Here is a 14910-nt window from a genome sequence, read left to right as displayed (position 1 = left end):
TCTTTTGCTGGCAAACACAGCACTGCTTGGAGTACCCACACACTACTGCTCTTCCAGCTCCCATCAACACCCACAGCAATGCACGGCACACATGGTCTCACCGTTCCACTCTGAAAAAGCAAATAGGCTGTTTTGGCAAAGTTCATCAAAGCATGCTATTTACACACAGGACCAGGAGCTGGTTACATGCACATTTGAAGCCAAACTCCAATGCTGGTTCTTGTTCTCCTTCTGTAAAACATCCTTATAGTACCTGAGAAACTTGTCAGCAGCATTTGGATCCTTACCCACTGTTTCTAAAGTTCTCTGAGTATGATAAATCCAAAGGCATACAATAAGGAACCCGCTGGCCTAACGAGGATTTATTTTTCCACTCACTGCCACACCAATTTTAATTAAATAAGATACCAAACCAATTAATAAGCCCTACTAATAAGATCCACTGTCTATTAGCATATGAAGCTAAAGTAATTTCTTGCTGTGACTATTTATGAGAGCAGTTATTCACTTGGTAACCATTTACATAGTAACAGCACTAAAAAATACAATAGATTGAGGACCTAGTAGATGGGAAATTAAATGCTGCATGCTTTAAATTGCATCTTTTTAAAAATACATATCCAGTGAGAATAAAAGGAGAGAAATTCCTGTAAATAAGAATGACAAATAAATGGCATCTCCTGTTTTCCAGAGCCACTAGAGTCACTTTGCCTGTGCATAGGAAGGTAAGCTCCCTGTCATGGTGGTCCACGAGATGCAGAAGATGTTGAGGTCATGGCAGTAACAAGTACTGCTAAAACTAAGGTCACATTTAAGCCAATTAAGTGTTGTCACTGATCACAGAATCCTAATAAATTAAGAAATAATTAGCCAGCCTCTCCAAAAAGCGACAGAGTGCCATGCTCAGCCGTCTGGAAAACACCACAGTGCTGAGCGACCATAGCCAGGCGTGTGTCAGACCCACTGGAGCACACAGCTTTGCAAACATCCTTGAAGCCGAGGCTCGTTAGTTGGGAAACATTCTCTCCCAAGTGGCAGGCACAATCTAATTTATCATCTCCTGGTAATTGCTGTCTCCAAGTGTTCTATTCCACACAGGCAAGCAGAAGGAAGCTTTCTGGGATGAGGCTCACCAACATGAGGAGATGGATTAAATTAGACTTTCTATTGTTCTCCTCGTGGCAGTCTGTGATTTTGCTCTCACTGAATTTAATCTCTCCCTCTCTGTGGGGCAGAAACACACTCTATGTCCAAAAGAAGCTGCTGTGGAACATTCCTAGTTGTCCCCATTGCTCAGCCCGTAGAATGACAGAATCATTAGGGCCGAAAAAGACCTCTCACATCATTTAGTCCAACCATCAAACCATCCCTACATGCCCACTGACATGTCCCTCATTGCTACATGTCCATGTTTCTTGAACACGTCCAGGGACAGTGACCCCACCACTAACCACTGGCAGCCTGTGCCAGTGCATCACCACTCTTTCAGAGAAGACATTTTTCCCGGTAATCAACCTGAGCCTCCGCTGACCAGACACAGCCTCAGAGAAGGTTCAGAAAGAGTTTCATCTCAGCACTGTGCACACAGTAGGACTCCAGAAACATCCGAGTTCCACAAGGAATCTCGTTCAGATCCAAAATGAAACTACTGCAAAGTATTTGCCATTCCTCAGGAATTCCTAAATAAGTCATCAGTAAAGCAAAGGATGTATAAACTACTCTGTCTACAATGTACAAATGAAAAAGCCATCTAGCTGTGAAATTTATTAAGAGATTAAAAAACTTCTTGATCTCAGCTGTGCCATCAGCTCCTGGCTGGCATTGGTGCACTCAGCAAACCAGATGGCAGTGCGTGCTGTGGGCTCCCTTGCAGGGGGCACTGACTCCAGCACTAGTTCTGTATGTTTCCACTTCCACTTTTTCGTGTGCAGTATGTGTATTATTTATCTGCTTGAATGCCATCCCTTGGCATAACAAAACACATTTGTTTCACAGAAATCCAAGCGTTCCTCCCCATTGTGCTGGCTGGCTGTGCTGCTCTGCTGAAGAGTGCATCTGAAGCTTCAGGAGATTTCCCAAACAATATGACATCAAAGCTGAACACATGAGTTAGCTGCTCACACAATCTTTCACTAGTAGGAGAGAAAGGAAGAAGGGAGCCAGAAAAAATGAAATCTAACAATAATTTGGGTGAAATATTAATTAATTAATTTCAAATATGAACAAAGTTGGCATCCTAAAATGATCTGGGAGTAGGCAAAGAAACAGAAAATGAAAAGGCTTCTGGTTCCAGATGTAGTAGCAGGACATGCAGAACATGTCAGGGTGTTACAGAAGAACATTAATCAGACCATAGAAAGGTTTGCGGAGGAGAATGCTACTTTACCTAACTTAGAGCTCTGGCCTTCTCTTCCAGGGAAGGAAGGAAGGACGGAAGGATGGAAGGACGGAAGGCTCTGCAGTGCCAATTTACATCGTTCCCCTGTGTCCTGCCTTATTATAGTACAGGACTCAACCAAACCTCCTAAGACCTGCACATAGCTGGGCTTTTTGGTTCCATTATAGTTAATACAAAAGGTAAATTTGAGAACAAACCATACACACATTATTTTTCTCTTATTTTTGGCTCTTCCCTTTCCTACTCTCCAAGAAAAATTACGAATCATTCATTTATAGACATAAACAACTTAGCTACTTGAGAATGGACCAATATCCCCTTGCTACTGTGAGTTTTACTTTTCCCACATGCTAGTTACAAATCACTCTGAAAACATGCAGAGAGGTATAATGATGAACAGTTGATTGAGCTGCATGATTAATTTACTTCTAGCATTTCAAGCACAAATATTTATCTATTCTGTTCATAAGTCCTTATTTCCCATAATGATTTTACAAGGATTGTATTTTCCTTAGGAAAAAAAAAAAAAAAAAATAAGAGAGAGAAACAAACAAAACATCTGATGTCCTTGTGAGGACACTAGATTTAATAGCTACAGCTTAGATCTTATATTGCCATCACTCTGCCTACACACTAGGCCCCCCAGAAGTGACAGTTTTTAAATTCAATTAAGAAATCTCAACATTTTCTGAAACGCTCTTGTCAACAGAGCAACCCGTACAGTACCTGTAAGGTGGAAAGGTACAAAGATGGTAACAGATATTCAAAAGGTTATTTATAAGAAAAATTCACCAATATGGACGCCTTCACTGGGAAATGCTGAGGCAATCTCCACCAGGGAGTGATCTCCAAGAGACGCTGCCTTAATAGTGGTCAGCCCTTAAATGAGGTCTAGAGGAGATGGAGTCAAGCTCCACCCCTACTGGCAGCGCAGCTAAATTACTCTCACCTGTGCTCCCATAGCTGACCCGACACTTGCCTCAGCTGAGGTTCATTCTGTGATTACCAGTTTCCCATACAGTTCCATACCCACAGACAGATCCAGAAAATGAGGAATATAGTCTCAGAATATATTTCTGTATTGACTGATCTACTACAGAGAGGTATTCTTAATTAAACAGACGGATAATCTAAACAGCACTACAGCTGGAGTTACCTCAAGTTGTTTGTTATTAGAAAGTCATCAGCAGTAAAAGCATGATCAGGCTGTATAGATTCTTTTTCATCTTCATAAGGTAAGGCATGACTTGTTTTGGACAGCAAAGTGACACAGATAGACTTCTGTCTGGATTGCACAAAGACAAGAAATGAATAGAAAAAGAGAGGAAGAATAGACTAACAATTGTTTCTGCACAGAGAAGATAGTGGGAGTAGAAGAGTACAAACAGCATCTGATCACTGGAGAGTGAGTGCTCATTACCTTTGGGCGCTTCCATTCAACTTTCCTTTGTGGGGCTTTTTGATAGAAAAGGGACTCATCTGAGGCTGGAAACTCAGGATCTTCAAACAGCCGTCCCTGCTGGATACATTGCCTTTTCAGCTCGTGGTACTTCTGATCTCTGAAGAGCTGAACTGATGAAGACATATCTTTCTGTATAGGTAAGATGAATATTGGCTTACGTAAATTATGAAGTCTCTTTATAGTCCAAAACATGGTCCGAAGCCCTCACAAGTATTTGACAACAGAGCATGTAATTCGTTCTAAACAAAATTAATTACCGATTTCTGTTTAAGAAACAGATTATAAATTCAGTTGTGCTAAGTAGTAGACTGAAAAATACAGAACAGTATCATAAGTATAAGGATGCCACTTTTGACTGAGGAGAACTTCACTAGGAAAGAAATTAAAGGTTCCAGGTAAGAAACAAATAAAGCACTTTGCTTTGTCCAACGGATTGGAAATGTAACAGAATGGATCTTGTCCCTCAATTTATAGTATGTGTGAAGAGCAAGGCCATTTCTATCCCTGCATTCTTCTATTGGCCATTAACACTTCAGTTATCTATTGCAAGTCTTATGCCTACTGAGAATGGAAAACAGATTTCCACAGTTATCCATCTTAATTTAAGTGACAATACTTTAGCTAGCAGTGATGTCCTTGATTTCTGTGCTATGTTCCAGGGACCAGAATTCCCAGAAGTAGCAAACATTTGCAAATAGTGTTGAGAATACTAATAAACACTAGCAACAAAAGATTAATAAAACAACTCGCTTCCAGACATTGGTTCCAAGAATCATGACTGTCTAACTTTGGAAGTTTAGTCATAGTCACCGAGCTCAAATAAGTCGCATAAGATAATTCTAAAAACTAAAAATTGACCACACAAATCAGTTAGGACAGTCTGAAGCCTCGGGAACACAAGGGATGGAGATGCACCCATCTTTGTAGGGTGCTATTCAAAGAAAGTGGAGAGAGTATTTAAACTTACTCTGTACAGCTTCTTTCATACAGCAATTTCCTCTTCCTTCCCAGTACAGGTCAGGGATGTATCTTCCTTTCCTTGAAGTGCAATAAAGATAAATACGGGTTACCTCAAGCCAGCTATAAGAGCTAAAACCACACACTTGCAACAGAGAATGGTGTTATGTTGTCCTAGCAGCCTACTTGCTGTGTCCTGGTGCAGTGATCTCAGCCTGTGATCCCTGAGCAACATGCATTACAAAGTGCACAAGACTACACAGATTTGCAGAAAACCAAACTAAGCATAAGCATTTCCCAGCAGGCAAGTGAACACAACAAGGGAAATACAGAGAAGTAATGAGAAATACTTGGAAACATCACATTTGTGATGACTGCTTTTGTGCATGAAGGAAAGCTACTAAGGCCAAAATAATAACATAGGAATGGTTTTGAAACCCTCCCTCCCTTCTTCTCTCACTCCTTTCACCCCTTTCCTTCTCCTGCCCCAAACTAAATTAGATAGCGTTTCAAGTATGTGAAGTGCTGCTCTACTGCCTTCATTCATGGGAATGGGCGAACTCACTGCTATTCTTACGTCCATTCCAAAGCCTCCTAAACACACTCAAACTAATTCTCCTGTAAGTACAATCTTGTTTCTACCAGCAGAATCTTACACAGCAAATTGACAGAACAAGAAACAAGTCTATATATGATATCTGCATGAAATAAATACTGAATGCCTATCTAGGCATTTAAATCTTATCTTAGGTCAAAACTCCAGAAATAATGTTTGCATACATCAGGACTGTAACAACTTGGAGTCAAATCCTAATATCGCTGGGATAGAAAAATTTACTTCAGCCAGTCTGAATCATGATGCCAGCAGGTAAAGGAACAGGGAAGAGGAAGGCAGAGGTCAGTGGAGGTGTTTTGAGCAGCCAGCAGTGTGGGATATGGGGCTGCCACTTTGCCAGCTGCTATGGGGATGAGAAAGCTAAGAAGTACTTCAAACCATGCAGGTGAGACAGAAAAAGCTATCCCAATTCTAGCTCTGCTCTTATGTTTCTTCTTAGTACTCATAAAGAAACGAATTGCTATAGAATCGCACACAGCCAGGCAGAAGGTTCAAGGAGAATATGGGATTCTTCCTGGGAGAAGAAAGAAAAAGAAAAATCTGTTGGCAACAGCCAGGTATCTTCTTGTAGCACCTGCAGCGGTCAGCCTGATCTTTCACTGAACACAAAACATTCAGACAATGTAGTTTCCAATGCTGGAGAAGAAAGAAACCCAGCAAACAAACAACAGCTACAAAAACCGCAGACAATATCACAACCAAAGAAAAGCTCAGAAATGGATCTCAAACTGATCTGTGTCAACATTCAGATAGCGTTTTAATCATCCTGGACAGCTTCCTCCCAGCATCCAGAATTTCATAAATCAGAAACAGTTTTAATTAGAAGAGCCTTCCAGCACCCCCTCTGCATATAGCTGTGACTTCAGCTATAACGCAGAACAGAAGCAGTCACCTCACCCAGTGGAGGCTCAGATAAAAGACATGTTGTCTGAAAAACTTCATTTTCCTCATTTCTCTTGTTGTTGTTTCAGTTATTTTTTTTCATTAGAGACTCCACTGCTGCTGATACCCCTAAGGCAAAGCTTATGTGAGTGGCTCTGAGCTTGCACCTCCTGATGCAGTCAGAAAAGTGCTGTTCTGAAATAGATCCAGCAGCCTGCTAGCAGCAGAAACCATCCATGAACTTGACAGCCAACTTCTAGGCACTGCTACACATCAGTCTCCTTTGAAAGAACTATCTGGAAAACTCCTCAGTCTTATTTCTCTGTTCTGAAGTATCATAGTGGCAGACAGTTTCTGAAGAGGAGGGTTACCAGGTCACAATGCCCACAACACTTCAAACCTGAGGAGCAGGCCTCACTTCCCTACCAGCCCCCCACCACTTGTTACAGAATCATAGAATCACAAGGTTGGAAAGGACCTACAAGATCATCTTGTCCAACCATTCTCCCACTACAGTAGCTACCACAAACCACTAAACCATATCTCATAGCTCCTCATCCAGACACCTCTTGAACACTGCCAGGGATGGCGACTCCACCGACTCCCTGGGCAGCTATTCCAGTGCCTGACCACTCTTTGAGAGAAAAAGTTTTTCCTTATGTCTAATCTAAATCTCCTCTGGAACAAGTGCTGGTTTCTGGAGACCAGATAGTGGGTGTGAGTGCAGTGAGGCAGTGGGTGGCACATCTCAACAGTTGCAGCAGCAACAGTGAGGCACCTCTACTGCGTATTGATTTGTAAGAGTGCAGTGTGCAGGTGCTTGTTTATCACTGGTGAAAGTGCACAGCTCATGGTGGTGACTGTGCTGAAAAAGAGCATTTTGAAACTGAGAACTTGCTCTGTCAAATAGTGCTATCATGCTCTTTGTAGTAATTTCCATGGAAATAAGCAGGAAGCATTACTTTTGGAGCAGCCTACATAAATATTTCAATACAACCAAAAATGCCATCTGATTCCTGAAGCAGCTTATGAGACACAACCAAATCTTTAAGTCCTCTCCCAACATGCCATTTGCCTGTAGTTGCCCTATTAACCCTGTTGGAATTGTCAATGAACCATATCATACAAGAGCTGTGTTTTTCCTTTCCCCTTCAGTAAAGCACACTTGCTCACAGCACACTTGCTGACCTGCCAGAGCTTGGCCTCGCCCCTGCTGTAAAATCTGCAAAGAGTACACGTAACAGGCAAATGAACCAAGCAAGGTCACGAAGCCCAGAACGGATTAGAAATAAATACTGTGGGTCAGCGCCTCAGGGGGCTGTTGAAAATCAGGAGTGCTCCATCAGCTTATACCAACAGAAGATTTGTTGCAGAAATACTGAATTTAATGCAGAAATATTTCTATTCAGTCTTGAATCTGCATTTCAGCCACCCCATACCAGACAAATGTGTCATTTTAAAATATAACACATCACAAAACTCTGTCTCTGCCCTATCACTCCTCTTGCCTCTATAACTGCCAGGATAATATTATTTGCTTGAAAGAAGTTACTCCCAGTATATGCCAGTGGAAGAAAGAGGAAAATCCTTCCAAATGGTTTATTCAGAAATGAAAAATTGGGGATCTGCAGCTTTTATATCCAAGACTCGCATCTAGTGTACAGAAAGATGAATGTATGGATGGATTTAATCTAGACCATTACTAGAAATCTTTTGTGACCTGAATACTTGTCAGTATCCGCGGATCCTCCTGCGAATGGAGGGAGAGCTGGACAAGCCAGGAATATGAGCCAAAGGTTTAGGAAATTGGCACCCTTTATTTTTAACTCTTTTACCATTCAAAAGTTTGTGTTTGTTGGTTGGTTGGTTGGGGTGTTTTTGAAAGGGATCAATTCTCTAATATGAGTGAGTTATGCACATCTCATTTACTGGAAGAAAACATGAGAAGAGCAGCTTACTGGAAGGGAAACTTATAAGAAAGGCTAAATTGGATCTCGAATAGCTCCTGTAACACAGCTATTCTTTATTTGGTTTTGACACTTTTTCACTTGTCTCTGGAAAAGTACATTACTCGGGAGGAACTGCTGATGAATTCCTGACAGTATGCCTGGGTTTGGTTTTGTTTTTTAAAAAGCACCTTGTAGCACAGTTCCCAAACTTCATATCAAAATACACCTGAAATATTCCAGGAATCACGTTCAGAATTGGCCTTTCTTCATATACAATTCAAAATGTTCTTTGGTTGTCAATACATAATAGCTTAACAAAGGTGGCTCTGTCAGCAGAGTTTCTGAGAATAAAACAAAAAGAGGCCTCAAAAAATGGTAGAAACTCTGCAAGCACAGTCAGGAAAGGCTAATTCAAAGTCTGATATAGGCCCGTTCCAAGCATTTTTGTGGCATTTTGTAAAGCATTTGTAGTCTTAGATGCTCTGCCAAGCCTCAGCCTCCATTTTCAGGGCTTTAGGACTGTCAAGACTACACTGGCTCTGACCAAAATCATGGAATTTTTTTTCAATTATTCTGTAAAATAATCTGCCTCCAGGACATTTTTCAGCATGTGAAAGTCCAGACCAGTGCACAGTCAAACAATGCTGCTCCACATGGGTCACGACATAGAGGTGGGCAGCAAACATCAGGTTAACTGGGATCAACACTCACAGACCATACTTCCCATGGTTTGTAACAAAGCAGGTTTTGACTTTAGGCTCAAACTCATAATTACTTCACTAAGAGGGATTGTGTGTTTCTAGCCAAGGAAGAGTTGCGCACTGTCCATTATGAACATGCCAGTAAGCTCTAGGAGGGTGAGAAACAACAGAGATACACAGGGACAGCAATGAGCTCGCTCAGGCAAAGCCTGCAGCAATTTGTTTCACACAGCACATTGACAGCACATTGAGTTTTGGTAATTCTCATGGAATTACGACTCACAGAGATGCTGCAAAACAGTTCTGGCAAGAATGGGTGAGATTGACCTCTACACCATCCTCAGGTGCATGGTGTAACCCCAACTCACTCTGGGTTAAACAAGACATATATGACATATCTTTCCTAGGGTAATCATTTTAATGCTCTTCATTTACTTCACACTGACGCTGAGGTTATAAGGCAAACAGCTGCTATGAGTTCTCATGGATTCACAGCTTACCTTCTCCTGCAGTAATGTCATCATCTGCCAGTGTACCTGAAAGTAACACAGACGCATGTCAAATTTCACTAACAGGATCATGGCAGGTGTCACTTTGTTTTGGAATTACGGTCGTGAACATTTTGCTAATCGTATTTGCAAAGCATAAGTACTCCCTAGGCTTAACAACAAGAGCAGGTATATGCTTGTTGGGAATATCTGCATGGCTGTGTGTTGGCCTGCATGCTGTGCTCACATGCACCACTTGTGCCTTTCCTTATTGCATTTACTGGTACACACCTCAGAAATAAACAAGATAAACCAAAAGCTAGTGTTGCTGATACATTTCTGAAAGGCTTTTTTTTCCCACAAAAGCATGACCATTGAAAATAGCTGCTAAAATGCTCTAGCACAAAATGCATGAAGGGCATACATTAACATACATTGATTACTTGTATTTTTAAATGTAAATATGGTCTGCTCAGCATCTGATAGAATTACACCTGCAGCAGTTAGCAAACATCACTGACATTCAATCCTCTGTTCTGAAGTATTGCAAAACATCTGATTCAACAGTTTTTATCAGAATAATATTCATAGTGCAAAGCAGAATCTATTCAGAAACAGAGCTGGTTCTGTTTTACAGGTTTGGAGGTTTCAGACACAATTTCCCCAGGTGATGATGCCTTTACAAGAGGTGATGGAGTTCCCTGTGGCTCAGCACAGGTAGCCTATACACAGGTGCATGTCTCCATCTCTGTCCTCTCCCAAACATGGCAATTCAGACTCAGCTCAGCAGCACTCCCACCCAGCAGCCAGTCCTCGTCTCCTCTGAGTGGAAGGTCACAGGCCAGAACACATATTCTAAAAGCATCTTAAGTGAACTGCCAGTCATAGATATGGCACAAGGTGGGAAGCCCACTCTTAATATCAAGGGCATGAATTCAGTCAGTAGGTTACCTCTTAAAATTCAGCAGCTTCAATCAGTGCCCCAGGACTGGTCAGCAGTAATCAAGCAGTTAATAGCTCTACAGCCAACAGGGGGATGCCCAGATTCTCAAGCACACATGATAAATCTATAACTTTTTCTTTGTCCTGATAGGAGGCTCACATTTTCACCCCCGCTAATCAATACATAAAGTCAACTCTCTATCAGTCAATAACCCAGTGCTCTTTTGACATTCTTTAGAATCCATATGGTTAATTAATATATATTTATGCACATCCAAAATCTATACCAATTAAGCCTGGATTACAAAATCCTTTCCTTGCCCAGTTTGAACAGTACAAAATACGAAGATCCAGCCAAAGAAAGCTGCTCTAATTCTTGTATATTTATTTGGCTTGAAACCTGCCATCAAAGAAAAGACTGTCGTTATTTGAGCACCAAGCCTTAAGTGATAGATTTCCAAGTGCATCATTTTTAGAGACATTAGAGGCTATCAGGCCTATATGGTTGCTAAGATACCATGAATCATGAAGGAAAATATAAGATAATGGTAGGCAGACACTGCGATGTTTATCAGAGTATTTTCTCTGCATCTTTCTTAATAACATCATGATTAGGATCATTTTCAATAGTTCCCATCTATTTTCCAGCTAGGTGAAAGACTGCAACTGCATTAAGTTGGCAAACATTGTTTATAATTCATATTTTGCCAAGTGTAAACGAATTTGTGGAAGTCAGGATTTGTAATTGCTACAGCAGAAGTTATTAATAAGTAAGAAGGTGTGGCTGTGCACAGGTTTCTCTCCTGGCTATTAAATACTATCTCCAGACTTGGAATGAAATCATCCTTCAGTGATTTCAAGTATATTCTGCGATAACACAGACTGTGCTTTCAAAGAGTTTTTAAATTAAATTTGTAGCTGAGGTAATTGCTGCTGCAAAATTATGCAATCGAAGTAAAGCTTTATGCTGCAGCTTTCTTGATATTATAATTTAACTGCCTCTTTTCTAAATCATAAAAGTGTGAGATATCAGATTAGTGCAAAGCATTAGGTTATTACTGAATTATTTCATCTTTTATCTCTGAGACTAGATAGTGAGAAGCAAAGGGACAAATCCACAGCCCAGCGTGCAGTGCTGCATGCCAGCTCCCAAAAAACTGTTCTCTGGGTTCACTCTTCTACTGCTTTAAAAAGGCAACAGCCAAGATTGGAAAGGAGTGTCCATCAGCCCCTTTCTCTGACTTGTATCCCCTTAACTGAGACTGTTTGTAAAGTTGTAATTCCTGCACCAGGACAGAGAAGAAGACAACCTCTCCCTTGCAACAAGGTAACATCAGGCCCCATATCAGTTTGAACACCATGGAATATATTACCGATCTTGGCTGGAGTGTCCTACCACAGCCACTGTATAATCCAGATGAGGAACCTTCTGACTTCCATCCGTTCAGGCTTCTGTACAACAATTACAACCTAGCAATTACACCATCATAGCAGTCATGAAACACTGAGTCTCCTCCAGCGGTGTAGATTTTCTGATCATCTTGTCTATGTTCAGAAGCACACTGAACATTATTGATAGTTAGATACTCTAATAGAATAGAGTATAATAGAATAGATACTCTAATAATGAAGAGTATTAGTTAGACCCTTGTAGCATTATCCTATTACTATATTATATCTGCCTGGTATTAGAAGGGTGGCACATAACAGAAAAAAGACTAAGACTAGACAGATGGACTTCGCTCATCCAAGCTTTCAAATAAAGCACCTTTGCATTTTGCACTAGAGAGACATTTTAATGTCTCTTGCTAATTACCTTTCTGAAAACAAAACAGGATAGGGTGAGGGAGGAAGCTGGAGACACACAGAAGGAGGCACCAAGCAGCCTAAGAGAGCAGTGACAATATGCTACAGCAATTAACCTGCAGCTGCTACAAGATTTAAACTGGCTCTCCCACTAAACCTGACTAGTGACACCGTCCTGGAAGTACTCCCTCTGTGTCCAGTATACATTTGCTGTTTAGCTTGCAGTTCTGTCTCAAAGCAAGGTTTCCGTATCCTTGAAAAGAACTACAAACACTGCCTCATATGCCGACACTTTCAAGAACACTGGACATTTTTACATTCATTTAACAAACATCAGTAGAACAGCCTGAGAGAGGTTTGCTCACAGCAAAGAAAAGGGGCAGTAATATTTCTAATTTTCCTGGCACCTAGAAAGGTAAATACACATCGATGTTTGGGGACTGTAACTTTTTAAAAGTAAATGAGCCTTGAAGTTTATCTGTCAGCTAAAATGTACCCAAGGGCTTGCATTGCAATGTTTCTTTTTTAAAGAATGTTTGTTTTAACATTATGGTTGCAACCAGTAGAAGAAAAATGTAGAGCCATCATAAAAGATGTGAGTAGATACCCAGTTGTTAGAGCTGGTTTAGGAACAATCATAGGAGTGATGGACTGTGCGACCCAGGAGAGGTTCCTTCCAACCCTAATGATTCTCAGAATTGATTTTCTTTTGCAACTCACTTTCAGTTAGTGCTTTAGAAAAAAAATAAAAAATAAAAAGGGTTAGATCAATGCTAGCTTCAATGACACAGTCATTCCAGCTCCCGCAGCATTTTCTTACCATGGCAATCTCTTTATTTTCTTTCTTATATGAAGACCATTCTCTACTTCTCTCTTTCTGGTTGTGCATAAATATAAGAGGCTGAACTCCTAGTTTACTGACTCCAGGGCTGAATGCAACAATAATACAAATTAGTTAGCACTCAGAGAGTGAGTGTATAGTCATTCTGCCCACAGTTCAGGAGAAATGATCTCTGCATTCATTATCATGCTTGCTAAATAGACTCCCCTAGCCAGAAGCTAGAACCGAACTGCATATATAAGAAATGTTTCTCTCTCTAGAAAGGTGAATTCTGTAAATTTAACATTGCAGGGTATTAACACAGTTGTGTACAAACTGGTATTTCCACTGCTGAATGCTGGTAGACTGTTAAGGGCAAAATTCCTCACTTTCAGCCTGCAGTCTAAAGGGAGGAGAGAACTATTACCCTTCTTCCTTCCCTTTTCAGCCCACTGACATAACAGTCTGAACCTTAACAAGAAACCTAACCCTAGACTGTCTCTCCTATGCCTTTCTAATGATTTGCTATTTCCACTGGGCTTTTCAGTACCTTCTGTCTCTCCCTTTCATACCCCATACCACAGCTGACAAAAGGGAGTCAGAACCATCAGGCTGCATCTATGATAGAATGCTGTTTCACACTGCAAATCAAGCCATGGCCAATAATGAACATAGTGATACATTCATTATTCCCTGAGGGTAACCACACTCTGAAACACCACCTACCACCTATCATCCAGATCCCATGGCAGGAAGATGCGCTGACCTAACAGACACTCTGCAGATTTCTGCATCCAAGCTGCAGAGTGCATTACCACCTACTTCACTCTCAGCTGTCTGCCTCAGATGAACAAATTACCCCACCAGTGCCCACCATGCAAGTGTTTGCTCTACATGCTTTTCTGACTTGCAGTTTCACTCAGCATCTGAAACCATCTGCTTGCTACATCTGTAGAAACTGGCAGAGTATTATTCTGCACGCTGCCTATGTATGGATGCCTGTAAGGATTGTCATGCTATGGCTGGAGAGCAGTAATGAGTAACCAATGCCTGTAGATCAGGAAAAAAATTAAACTAAGATGATAACTCCTAGGTCATCTCTATCCCTTGAACCTTGAAGGTTTGATAGTTAGAGCAGATGATCTTAAAGGTCATTTCCAAATGTAATGATTCTACAGCTGTAAGGTCTGGAATAAGATGTAGAGGCTAGCATCTGAGAAGACTTCAGTGATTAGAGAATGGTTTACAGGCACTCCAATATCTCCCTCTCAAGGCAGCTGCTCAAGAATGATTTGCAGAGCAGGAAGACCAGGCTTTTCTGGAGGAGTCAAGCTAGTTGATAGCATAAAAAAATCGCCTCAAAAGTAACATTTAAAATTAAAACAAAAAAAAAACAAAACAAAAAATGGCTTTAGTATGCCACACGGTGGACTCTCCAAATTGCCTTCCAGAGTCCCTGATACTAAGTACAGAACAACCTTCTTTTGTCTCATTTTAGAGGAGAACAAACAGCAATACGGAAAAGGAGAACTAGAAAAATGCAGTGCCAAAATGCCCAACGAGACTGAATGTTGAATATTGAAATGAATGTTTGACAACACTTAGGCCTTTCCACAGTGCTGCCTATTGTTCATGAGGTACGAGGGCTTGAGCCAGACAGGATGTCCAGAAGCAGAGGGACCTGAAGTGGGCAGGAGGATATGAACTTGCCACCCCAGGCTGCCTCATGATCTGGCACAATTTCACCTGACAGCAGGCATCTGCTGCTAGAGCCTCATGTTATGCAGCAAAGCAGCACCTTAAAGTTGAAGACAGCTAGGACCCCACACAGAAGTACCAATCATTACAAAATTAGAGTACAAATGCAACCATCATGACATATTCATCCC

The sequence above is a fragment of the Coturnix japonica genome, chromosome 4, assembly GCF_054131305.1.
Source record: "Coturnix japonica strain WE chromosome 4, WE-NBRP24, whole genome shotgun sequence".
Classification (NCBI taxonomy): domain Eukaryota; kingdom Metazoa; phylum Chordata; class Aves; order Galliformes; family Phasianidae; genus Coturnix; species Coturnix japonica.
This window is presented reverse-complemented; position numbering follows the sequence as displayed.